The 12017-nt window shown below is 46.2% G+C and overlaps 1 long non-coding RNA gene across 1 annotated transcript; it reads right to left on the bottom strand.

Annotated features, from left to right (window-relative positions):
- Positions 1-4318: 4318 nt before the first annotated feature.
- LOC127579520 (uncharacterized) lies at positions 4319-11970 on the bottom strand. Its single transcript, XR_007957687.1, has 3 exons — positions 11312-11970; positions 9889-10007; positions 4319-4768 (listed from the first exon to the last, which is right to left on the bottom strand). It is a non-coding gene; the product is annotated as an uncharacterized LOC127579520 (long non-coding RNA).
- Positions 11971-12017: the final 47 nt, after the last annotated feature.

Here is a 12017-nt window from a genome sequence, read left to right as displayed (position 1 = left end):
CGCACACCCTTCGCACTGCGCCTGCGCGTTGGTCGGCGGGACCGGAGAGGAGATGGACGTCGGCCCCGGTCGCGGTCCCCCCTCCGTCGGTCGACGGGGTCCTCAGGCGGTTCTGTGTGTCCGGGGGCAGTGGCTGCAGCTCGGCCCTGACCCACACAGGCCCAGCCCCCGGTGTTGAGGGTAAGGGCTGGGCGGGCAGGGGCCGGTGGTCGTCCCGACCCGAGGTCATTGGTCAGCCGGGAGGTCAGTCCTCCTGATCCCGCTAATTATGTCCTTATTTTCCCACAAAGACCCCATCGGCCGGATTTCTGCCCTTCATTAAACCTATCTATTCCCCTCACAATTTACTTCGCCACTTATCTTTGTATCATCAGCGTATCTGCCTGCAGTACAGTCAGTTTTGGAACTGTTTTCTTCTCTAAATCTGAAGCCTAGGATGCCCACAACCTCCCCCTTAATGAATGTAGCACTTTCAGCAATGTCTCCTGGGTCTCTCTGTTCCTTTATAGACCCTGATAATGTAAAAATATCCTATATTGTTTCTGCTTTTTTTCTGTTAAAATGTTATCACTTCATACTTCATAGTAAATTTCATCTCCTACTTGGCTGCCTATTCTGCCAGCGTATATGTGACTTTTTACAGTCTTTTCCATACATACATCACAAAATAGACCCTTCAGCCCACCAATCCCACACTGACATCAAGCCCCTGTTTACACTAATTCTATACTAATCCTGTTCCCATCAACTCCTCCCATATTCTGCCACCTCACCTACTCATTAGGGAGAATTTACAGTGGCCAATTAATCTGACAACCATCACATCTTTGGAATGTGCAAGGAAAGATGTGGTGAGACAAAGACCTGATTGTGTGCTGTATGGCTCCATAAAACTGGGGCACCCAGAGAAAACCCACGCAGTCACAGGGAAAATATGCAAACTCCATACAGACAGCACCTGAGTCAGGATCAAACCCAGATCACTGGAGCTGTAAATTGGGCAGGGCAATAGCAGATGGAACTTAATCCTGATAAGTGTGAGGTGGTGCATTCTGGGAGGACATAGAAGTGCCCTAGACAGCATTGACAAACAACAGGTCCAAGGTGTACAAGTTCAAGGATCCCTGAATGTAGAAGTGCAAGTACATCGGGTAGTGAAGAAGGCATACAGATGCTTGTCTTCATTAGCTGGGATATCGAATATAAGAGCAGAGTGTCTTGGTACAAATTTGTAAAACATTTGTTAGGTCACAGTTGGAATATTATGTGCAGTTCCGGTCCCACACTATAGGAAGGATATGACTGCATTGAAGAGGATGCAGAGGACGTTGCCTAGGATGGAGTGTTTCAGTTATGAGAAGAGACTGGAGAGGCTTTGTTTATTTTCCTTGTTGTCGAGGGAACTGAGGGGCTACCTGATAGTTTTAGGGGAAATAGTAAGAAACTTTCCACCAAGGCAGAGGTATCCAAGGCCAGAGGTTTAAGGTGAGGAGTAAGAGATTTGGAGGGGATCTTAAAAATAATTATTTTTCACCCAGAGGATGGTTGCAAAACTGGAACATGCTGCCTGAGAAAGTGGTGAAGTCAGGGACTCTCACAGCTGCAGCTAAGTGCTAATAAATGGGATTATTTAACAGGTACTTGATGGTCAGCATGGGCAGGGTCGGCTGAAGGTCCTGTTTCTGTGCTCTATGAAACCCATGCAGTCACAGGAAGAACATGCAAACTCCAGACAGCATCAGAGCCAGGATGGAACCCAGCTCTCTGGAGCTGTGAGGCAGCAGACCTGGCCCCTGTGCTGCCTCTTTCTCCTTAATGTTCTGTCCAGATTTTGATAAATTACTTTGTGTCCACATCCAGGTTATATATTAAACAGCAGTGGTACTGGTACTGATCCCTGGGGAACATTACTGTACACCAACCTGCAAAAACAACCATTTGCCAAAGCTTTGTCCTTTAGCTGTCGCAATATTGTTTATCTGGACCACCACTGACCCGTCAAGCCTCAACTTTGTTAATCAGCCTTTTATGTGGATTTAGTTAAACACCTTTAGAAACTCTCTTGCTTCCCCTCGTCAACTCAAACCCCAAATGACTGTTTCCTTGATCTTTGTTTCCCGTTACCAAGGTTAAACTGACTGGTCCATCACTGCTGAGCTTGTTCTTAACACTGGGGACACAAGACTGCAGATGCGAAAAGACCGAACTGCGAGGTCTGAAAATGGATCCTGATCAGTCCTGATGCAAGGTCTCGATCTGAAAAGCCAACTATCCCTTTGCCTCCACAGATGCTGCTTGACCTGCTGAGTTCCTCTGGCTGTTTAGAACATAGAACAGTACAGCACAGTACGGGCCCTTCGGCCCATGATGTTGTGCTGAACTATATGAACACCTACTCCATGATCAATCTAACCCTTCCCTCCTGCACAGCCCATAGCTCCATTTTTCTTACATCCATGTGCATATCTAAGAGCCTTTGAAATGTTCCTGTTGTATCAGCCTCTACCACCACCCCCGGCCGTGCATTCCAGGGACCCACTACTCTCTGTGTAAAGAACCTACCTCTGACATCTCCCTTGAAGATTCCTCCTCTGACCTTAAACAGCTGTCATCTGGTGGTTGGCTATTGCCTCCCTGGGGAAAAGGTGCTGGCTGTCCACTCTATCTATGCCCCTCATAATCTTATACCTCTCATCCTCTGGTGCTCCAAAGAGAAAAGCCCTAGCTCGCTCAACCTTTCCTCATAAGACATGTTCTCTAATCCAGGCAGCATTCTGGTAAATCTCCTCTGCACCCTCTCTAAAACTTCCACATCCTTCCTATAATGAGGTGACCAGAACCGGACACAATACTCCAAGTGTGGTCTAACCAGAGTTTTATAGAGCTGCAACATTACCTCATGGCTCTTGAACTCAATCCTCCGACTAATGAAGGCCAGCACACCATACACCTCTTAACCACTCAATCAACTTGTGCGGCAACTTTGAGGGAACTATGGACTTGGACCCCAAGATCCCTCTGTTCCTACACACTGCTCAGAATCCTGCCATTAACCTTGTACTCCGCCTTCATGTTCATTCTTCCAAAGTGTATCACTTCACTCGCCCAACTCTGCATCCTGTTTGTTATTCGGTTGTAACCTATCACAATCTTCTACACTATCCATAACCCCTCCAACCTTCATGTCATCCGCAAGCTTACTAATCCATCCCCCCACTTCCTCATCCAAGTCATTTATAAAAATCACAAAGACCAGGGGTCCCAGAACAGTCATCGACTTCCAGGCAGAATATTTTCCATCTACAACCACCTTCTGCCTTCTGTGGACAAGCCAATTCCGAATCCACACAGCCAAGTCTCCATGGATCCCATGCCACATGGCTTACTGGATGAGCCTACCATGGGGAACCTTTTCAACTACCTCACTAAAATCCATATACACCACATCCACCACTCTCCCTTCATTTATTTGTTTTGTCATCTCCCTCGAAAAACTCAATTAGGCTCGTGAGGCACAACCTGCCCCTCACAAAATCATGCTGACTAACCCTAATAAAAGTATGCTTCTCCAAATGCTTGTAAATCCTGTCCTTAAGAATCATCTCCAATAGCTTGCCTCCCACTGACATAAGACTCACTATTTCATAATTCCCAAGATTATCCCTACTCCCTTTCATGAACAAAAGAACAACATTTGCCATCCTCCAATCCTTTGGTACTCCTGTGGCCAGGGAGGACGCAAATATCATCATCAACGCCCCAGCAATCTCTTCCCTCGCCACCCGTAGTAACCTGGGGTATCTCCTGTCAGAACCCGGGGAATTATCTATCCCAATGTTTTTCAGAAGCTCCAACACTACCCCTTTCTTAACCTCAACATGCTCCAGCACATCAGCCTGTTCTACGCTGACCTCACATTCGTCAAAGTCCCTCTCCCTGGTGAACACTGAAGCAAAGTATTCATTAAGGATGTCCCCTACCTCCTCCGCCTCCAGGCATATGTTTCCCCCTTTATCCTTCAGCGGTCCTACCCTCACTCTAGTCGTCCTCCTGTTTTATGTTTTCTGATTTCTGGTTGTTGTTAAATGGCATCAGTCAAATACATACATAACGTTGTGAGTTTGTGATGTATATCAGTGAGTGGTGGAAGGAGTGGTGTATATCAGTGAGTGGCGGAAGGAGTGGTGGATATCAGTGAGTGGCGGAAGGAGTGGTGGAAGGAGTGGGCTTTGTTACGGGTGTTGTCCAGGGATACAAGGTAAGATCTTTATTAGTCACATGTACATCGAAACACACAGTGAAATGCATCTTTGCATAGTGTTCTGGGGGCAGCCCACAGGCGTTGCCATGCTTTCGGCGCCAACATAGCATGCCCACAACTTCCTAACCCGTACGTCTTTGGAATGTGGGAGGAAACCGGAGCACCCGGAGGAAACCCACACAGACACAGGAAGAACGCTTACACCCCTGATTTTAATCTTGTAGAGGTTTTTGGGAGGAAGTTACCACTCACCATAGGACATTCAGCATCTGCCGTATGTCTGTAGTTGTGCTCCTATGGCTGGTCCAGATAATCTCTTGCACAGTGGTGGCCCCAGGATGCTGAGGCAATGATGAGTTAAGTGATAATGCATCGTGTGGTGGGGCAGTGTTGGGGGCTGAAGGCCCAACCTCTGCCTGTGATGGTGGGGCTTGGATTGACCATGATGTTGAACGTTATGCAGTCATGGTTGGATCTTCTCTTATTTGAAATGATCATCACCTGAAACTTTGGAGAAAGAAACAGAATTAACCTTTCAGGTTGATGTCCTTTTGTCAGAACTGGGAATGTTTAGAAAGCAGATGTGTTTAAGTTTCAGGAAGGGTGGAGGGAGCAAGGGGAATGTCTGTGATAGGGTGGGGACCAAAAGAATTAAATGACACATCATATTGGTGTTGGTTGAGAAATGGCTGTGAAGGATTATTAATGATAGATAATCTGTTTGAAGAAGGTGAAAACAGGAGAGAGAGAGACATCTGGAATGCTGTTCAATGCTGGAGCTATGAGAGACAGTACAGAGCAGTCTCTGGAAATCTGAATCTTTGGGAATGCTGGGGAAGCCCATCAGTTGAGTTACATCAGACCTGTCCAGGGATTGAAAGCAGAAAAACTGCAGATGCTGGAAATCTGAAACAAAAACATAAAATGCTGGAAACACTCAGCAGGCCAGGCAATGTGTGCAGAGTGAGAGACAGAGTCAGTGCCACAATTCAGGGACCCCATGCCCTTTTATGGAAGGTCAGCAAACAAACTGACAGGACTGCCTCCCTCCCCAGAGGCTACCTGATTACTGAACACGCCCAGCATTCCCTACTCCTACACCCAAATTAGTCACTGACACAAACTGGAAAGTCTTGATATCTGAAACTGTTGAATTCAAAGTTAAGTTCCAAGGGCTGAAGATGAAGTTGTTCTGTACCTTGACTCAGGCTTCAATGAGACAGCATGAGGACAAAGGCAGAGTGGGAGAACATAGTGGCAGGCAGCAGAAACTCAGGGTCAGCCTTGCAGACCAGAGGAAGGTGCCACAGAACAGTTGCCCAATCTGGGTTTGGTTTCTCCAATGTACTGGACACATGATCACTGAATGCATCTGCTCAGCCTGAATATGTAGAATTATCAGGGAAAAGCCCAGCAGAAGAGAAGGGATTTAGCAGCTAACAGGCAGAAAGTCTTCCTGTTGAATTCTGCAGCTCTTGGAACTATATTCACTTCCGAGCAATGTCATCATCCCTTGCATCCAACTGCAAGGGAACATTATCCCTTGAGCCAGTTTATATGTATTATATAAATGTATATTTGATCACGGGGTAGAAGGCATTGGCAATCCCAGCATATATTGTCCTTTCCTATTTGCCTCTGAACTGGAGGGAGCTGGTCAAAGAAGTTGATGAGTCAGTCGATGAGTCATGTATCGGCCAGGCCAGGAGCAGCAGTTTTCCTTCCCTGAAAGAAATGAGTGAACCAAATGGGTTGTCCTGATCTGTGTACAGTACAGTCTTGTCAAAGAACGTAGGACAGTACAGCTCAGGAACAGGCCCTTCAGCCCACTACATCTGTGCTGAACATGATGCCAAATGAAACTGTCTCTTCTGCCTGCACATGATCCATATCCCTGCATGTTCATGTGTCCGTCTAACGGCCTCTTAAACACCACTATTGTATCTATTTCCACCACTCCCCCCAGCAGCCTGTTCCAGGCACCCACCGCTCCCTGTGTAAAAAAAAACTTGCGCTGAATATCTACTTTAAACTTTCCCCCTCTCACCTTAAATGCATGTCTTCTAGCAATTGACATTACCCTGGGAAAAAGATTCTGTCTACCCTCTCATAACCTTCTAAACTTCTACCAGGTCTCTGACTCTCCAGAGAAAACAACCTGTGTTTGTCCAACCCCTCCTTACAGCTCACATCCTTTAACCCAGACAACATCCTGGTGAACCTCTTCTGCACCCTCTCCTAAGTCTCCACATCCTTCCTGGAATGCGGCAACCAGAACTACACACATCTGTCAAAGTAAGGAATCATTTAAACCTTCAGCACCACCTGCAGTAGGTCAGTGACTAAAACATCCCAAAGCACATCACAGGAACTCGACACCTAAAGATATACAGAGACATCAGGATGGTGACGGCCAACCAGTGTCTTAAGGTAAGAAAGAGAGGCAGAAATAGAGAACTTCCAACAGGAAATTCAAGTGTTTAGAGGTCCAGCTGCTGAAACCAGGATTGCCAAGGGGAGAGGAGATGAAACTGGGGTCCACAAAGGTCTGGAATTGGCATACAACAACAACCTACATTGCGGAAGAACTTTACAGCAGTGAGATGCCCCAAGCCCTTCACAGGAGCATTCCTAAACTAAAAGGAGATACCATGACAAATAACTGAAAGCCTATCCAGCACAGTGGCTTTTAAGAAGGTACAGAGATTGATGGAAGGAGGCTCAGGAACTTGGCAGGTGAAGGTATACCACTGGTGCTAGAGCAATTAAATCAGGAACGCTGATGTGGCCAGAACTGGAGATGTACATAAATCTCTAACAGCTGGTTGAGGCTGTGCTGAGATCTGAAAATCAAGGTGTTGCTTACCTGGGAGCCAAGCAGGTTAATGAGCTAAAGGGTGACAGGTAGGTGATGGCCCATGCTTGAGTAGGACATGGGCAGCAGACTTTAAGATGGTCTTGGGTAGAATAAGGGAGGTTGGCCATCGATGAGCTCGTTAATATCATATTGCTCTGCTTAAACTGTTGCTGTACATCCTGTATTAGAACATACCCAAAGCAAGTACCTCAAGACATGGTAAGATACCACCAGTACTGTCCCAACGTCCTCCCAATTCACTGGATGATAAGCAAACCAAAATCAGAATACTCTCCCAGCTCAATACCACCAGCATTGAGGTCTCAGTTACAGTCAGTTGGCTCCATTTGGCGGGCCACATTGTTTGCAAACCCAACACCAGATTCCTGAAGTAAACTCTCTATTCCAAATTCCATCACCTTAAGTGGTAGTAGATGGTGGTCTCTCTGACTGGAGGTCTGCGTCTAGTGGTGTGCCGCAGGGATCGGTGCTCTGTCTGTTGTTTATCATCTACATTAATGATTTAGATGATAATGTGGTAAACTGGATCAGCAAATTTGCAGATGACACCAAGACTGGGGGTGTAGTGGACAGCGAGGAAGGCTATCAAACCTTGCAGCGTGATCTTGACCAGCTAGAAAAATGGGCTAATGGCAGATGGAATTTAATGCAAACAAGTGTGAGGTGTTGCACTTTGGGAGGACAAACCAGGGTAAGACAGTGAATGGTAGGGCTCTGAAGTGTGTGGTAAAACAAAGGGACCTGGGGATACAGATCCATAGTTCCTTGAAAGTGGCGACACAGGTAGATAGGGTTGTAAAGAGAGCTTCTGGCACCTTAGCCTTCATAAATCAGGGCATTGAGTACAGGAGTTGGGATGTTATGTTGTTCTACAAGATTTGGTGAGGCCAAAGTTGGAGTATTGTGTGCAGTTCTGGTCACCTACCTACGGGAAAGATATCAACAAGCTTGAAAGAGTGCAGAGAAAATTTACAAAGATGTTTCCGGGACTTGAGGACCTGAGTTATAGGGGAAGATTGAATAGGTTAGGACTTTATTCCCTGGAGTGCAGGAGAATGAGGGGAGATCTTATGGAGGTATACAAGATATGAGGAGTGTAGATAGGGTGAATGCATGCAGGCTTTTTCTCCTCAGGTTGGGTGAGACTAGAACCAGAGGACATAGGTTTAGAGTGAAAGGTGAATTTGAGGGGGATCTTCTTCACCCTGAGGGTGGTGCAAGTGTGGAACGAGCTGCCAGCAGAAGTGGTAGATGCAGGTTCAATTGTAGCATTCAAGAGAAGTTTTGATTGCTGCATGGATGGGAGGGGTTTGGAGGGCTATGGTCCAGGTGCAGATAGATAGGACTAGGCAGAAGATCAGGTCGGCATGGACTAGATGGGCTGAAGGACCTGTTTCCTTGCTGTAGTGCTCTATGACTAAGAGTGTAACAAACTCATTAAGCCCTGGGATTCCCTGACCCAATGACCACTCGAATTGGAGAAGGAGCTGTTAGATGGCAGTGAGGATCTCAAGTCGTAAGAAAATACGAGTAGGCCATTCGGCCCCTCAAGCCTGCCTGCCCGCCCATTCAATATGTTATTCATGTACCTATATTGATATGTTAATATATAAATGACTTAGAAGAGAATGTAGGTGGTCTGATTAGTAAGTTTTTAGATGACACTAAAATTAGTGGAATTATAGACAGTGAAAAAGGTTGTCCAAGGATACATCGGGACATGGATCAGCTGGAGAGTTGGGTGGAGCAGTGGCAGATGGAACTTAATCCAGACAAGTGTGAGGTAATGCACTTCAGTCTGGTAGGGCATATAGAATAAATGGCAGGACCTTGGGGGGGGCAAGTCCATAGTTCCTGAAAGTGGTGACACAGGTGGATAGGATAGTGAAGGAGGCATTTCGTATGCTTGCTTCATAGGCTGAGACATTGAGAATAAATCACTGGTTAGACTGCACTTGGAGTATTGTGTATAGTTCTGGTCACCACACTACAGGAAGGATGTGGTAGCATAGAGAGAGTGCAGAAGAGTGCACCAGGATGTTTCCTAGAATGGAGGGCTGTAGTTATGAGGAGAGCTTGGATAGGCTGAGTTTATTCTAACTGGAACAGAGCAGGCTGAGGGGCGACCTTGTAGAGGTTCAAAAAAATTATGAGGGACACAGATAGGATAGAAGGTCAGAATCTTTTTCCCAGGGAAGGGGAGTATAGAACTAGAGGGAACAGGTTTAAGGTGAGAGAGAATAATTTTAATGGAGATTGGTTGGGTAAGTTTTTCATACCGAGGGTGATGATCACCTGGAACAAGCTGTCAGTGGTGATAGATACGATGACACCATTTAAAAGGCATTTGGATAGGATTTTGGACAGGAGAGGTGTAAAGGCAACAAGCCTAATGTAGGCAAATGGGATTAATGTAGATCACCATCATGTTTGGCATGTTCAAGGTGGGCTGAAGTGCCTGTTTCTGTACCGTATGTTTCTATCAATCTATGATCATGGCCTCATCTTCTTTTCTGTGCCAGTTCCCCATTGCCCTCAATTCCCTGATCCCTCAAAATTTATCTACTTCCTCTTTAAAAAAACAATGATCTAGCCTCTACAATCCTTTGGGGGAGAGAATTCCTGAGATTCACCAGCCTCTGTGAGAAGAAGTTTCTGTGTCCCTCAGTTTTGAATGAATCCGTGCATCAGAAGCATGCAGAAGGCCAGCATAAACAGCAGCAATAATGCCATCTCCCAAACTACTCACATCCCACACGCATGAAATGCCCCATTTGTGGAAGAGTCTGCAGGTCTCACATTGGCCTCATCAGCCACCTCTGAACCCATAGAACTGGAATCAAGTCATCCGTGATCCCAAGGAACTTCCTAAGAAGAAGAGGAGGAAATAGGAAGAGTAACTCCTTTATTCAAAAAAGGAGGGAGACAAATGCAGGGGACTAGAGGTGAGCTAGCTCAGCATCTGTCACAGGGAAATTTAGAAGCTACTATCGAAGACATCATTGAAGGGCACTTAGAAAAATTCAAGGTGATCAGGCAAAGTCAACACAGTTTTGTGAAAGGGAATTCATGTCTGCCTAAGTTATTGGAGTTCTTTGAAGAACCATGTTGTGGATAAAGGACAATCAGAGGCTGCAGTGCTATACTTAGATTTCCAGAAAACATTTGATAAGGTGCTACATCAAAGGTTATTGAAAGAAATAAAGCTCATGGTGTAGGAGGTAACATATTGGTACAGAGAGAAGATGGGCTGGCCTATCAGGTTGGGCATAAATGCATCGTTTTTCTGGTTGCCAAGACATAACAAGTAATGTGCTCAGTGGGTGAAGGCACCAAAGGTATCATTGCTAACACAAAGACAAGTACAGAATTAAGTTGTGATGAGGACATAAGCAAGGTCTAAAAGACCATAGCTCAGTTAAGAGAGTGGGCAGAGATCTGGCAAATTGTGTATAGTGTGGGAAAATGTGTAAGTCCATTTTGGTATGAATTTTTTTTTAAAAAGTATATTATCTGAGGTGCAGAGCTCTGATGTGTGAGGAATCTGGGTGGCTTAGTGTATGATTTACAAAATGCTGATATACATGTATTGTCAGAAATAATGAAATTGCTCAGGGAATTGATTATTGAACGGGTTATTGGGGAATTTGCTATCAAACAGTTCCCAGTACGATAAGATGGATTCTTGCACCTTATTGTCTGCCTGCACTGCACTTTCTCTGAAGCCGTGACAATTTATTCTGCATTCTGTATTATTTTACTTTATGTTATCTCAATGTGCTGTTTTAATAGATCTGTACAACTGGTATGCAAGACAAGTTTTTCACTGTATCTCGGTACATGTGACAATAAAAAAATGATTTACTGATTTAGTTTACCAAAATTAAGTTCTACTAGGCATTGGTGAGACCACATCTAGAATACTGCATACAATATTGTCACATTATTTAAGGATATTACATGGGAAGTAGTTTAGAAAAGGTTTGGTATGGTGACACCTGGAATGGGCAGATTGTCCTATGAGGAAAGGTTGGATATGCTGAGCGTGTTTACACTGGAATAGAGTGAGAGAGGAATCGACTGAAACACAAGATCTTATGGGGTCTTGTCAGGATGGATGTGGCGAGGATGTTTCATAGAGAAAGGGTCACTGTTGAAGAACGAGGGGTTACCTGTTGCTGTAGCACCTTTCAGATGAGTTAAACGAAATCCCCATTTTGTAGTGTGGCAATGTTCTTCCCGGAGACCAGACCAGTACTTAACCCACCCCAACCTCACGAACACACAGTCTTTGACCTGAGTCGTTGGTTCTGTTTCTCTCTCCACAGATGCTGTCCGACCTGCCGAGTGTTTCCAGCGTTTTCTGTTTTAATTTGTGCCCTCCTCGCCTACACTTCAGAAGGACTTGGAGCCGAGCCTGTGAATACCAATTCGTTCTAGTTGTAAGAAAAACTAATGTTTGTGAAGAGCCTGCGGTAGGTCGGTGGTGTTGACCGAACGGGCACATGGACCCCACGGACCCCCGCGCTGGGCTGTGCCCGGCTGGATTGCGGCGCATGCGTACTGGTGCCTCCGCCCGCGGTGACTTGGCGTTGCAACGTCGGATGGAGTGGACTTGGTGAGAATTTGTGGCGGAGGAACGTCCCGGGAGTGTGAGGTGGAGGGAGAGTGTGAGGGAGAGGGTGAGGGGAGTGGGAGGGTGAGGGGAGTGGGAGGGTGAGGGGAGTGGGAGTGGGAGGGTGAGGGGAGTGGGAGTGGGAGGGTGAGGGGAGGGTGAGGGGAGTGGGAGGTGGAGGGAGTGGGAGAGGGGAGGGGGAAGGGAGTGTGAGGTGGAGGGAGTGAGAGAGGGAGAGGGGAGTGAGAGAGGGAGAGGGGAGT

This window comes from Pristis pectinata, chromosome 17 (assembly GCF_009764475.1).
Source record: "Pristis pectinata isolate sPriPec2 chromosome 17, sPriPec2.1.pri, whole genome shotgun sequence".
Taxonomy (NCBI): domain Eukaryota; kingdom Metazoa; phylum Chordata; class Chondrichthyes; order Rhinopristiformes; family Pristidae; genus Pristis; species Pristis pectinata.
Note: the sequence above shows the minus strand (reverse complement) of the source record. Positions and strands in the feature narration are given on the sequence as shown.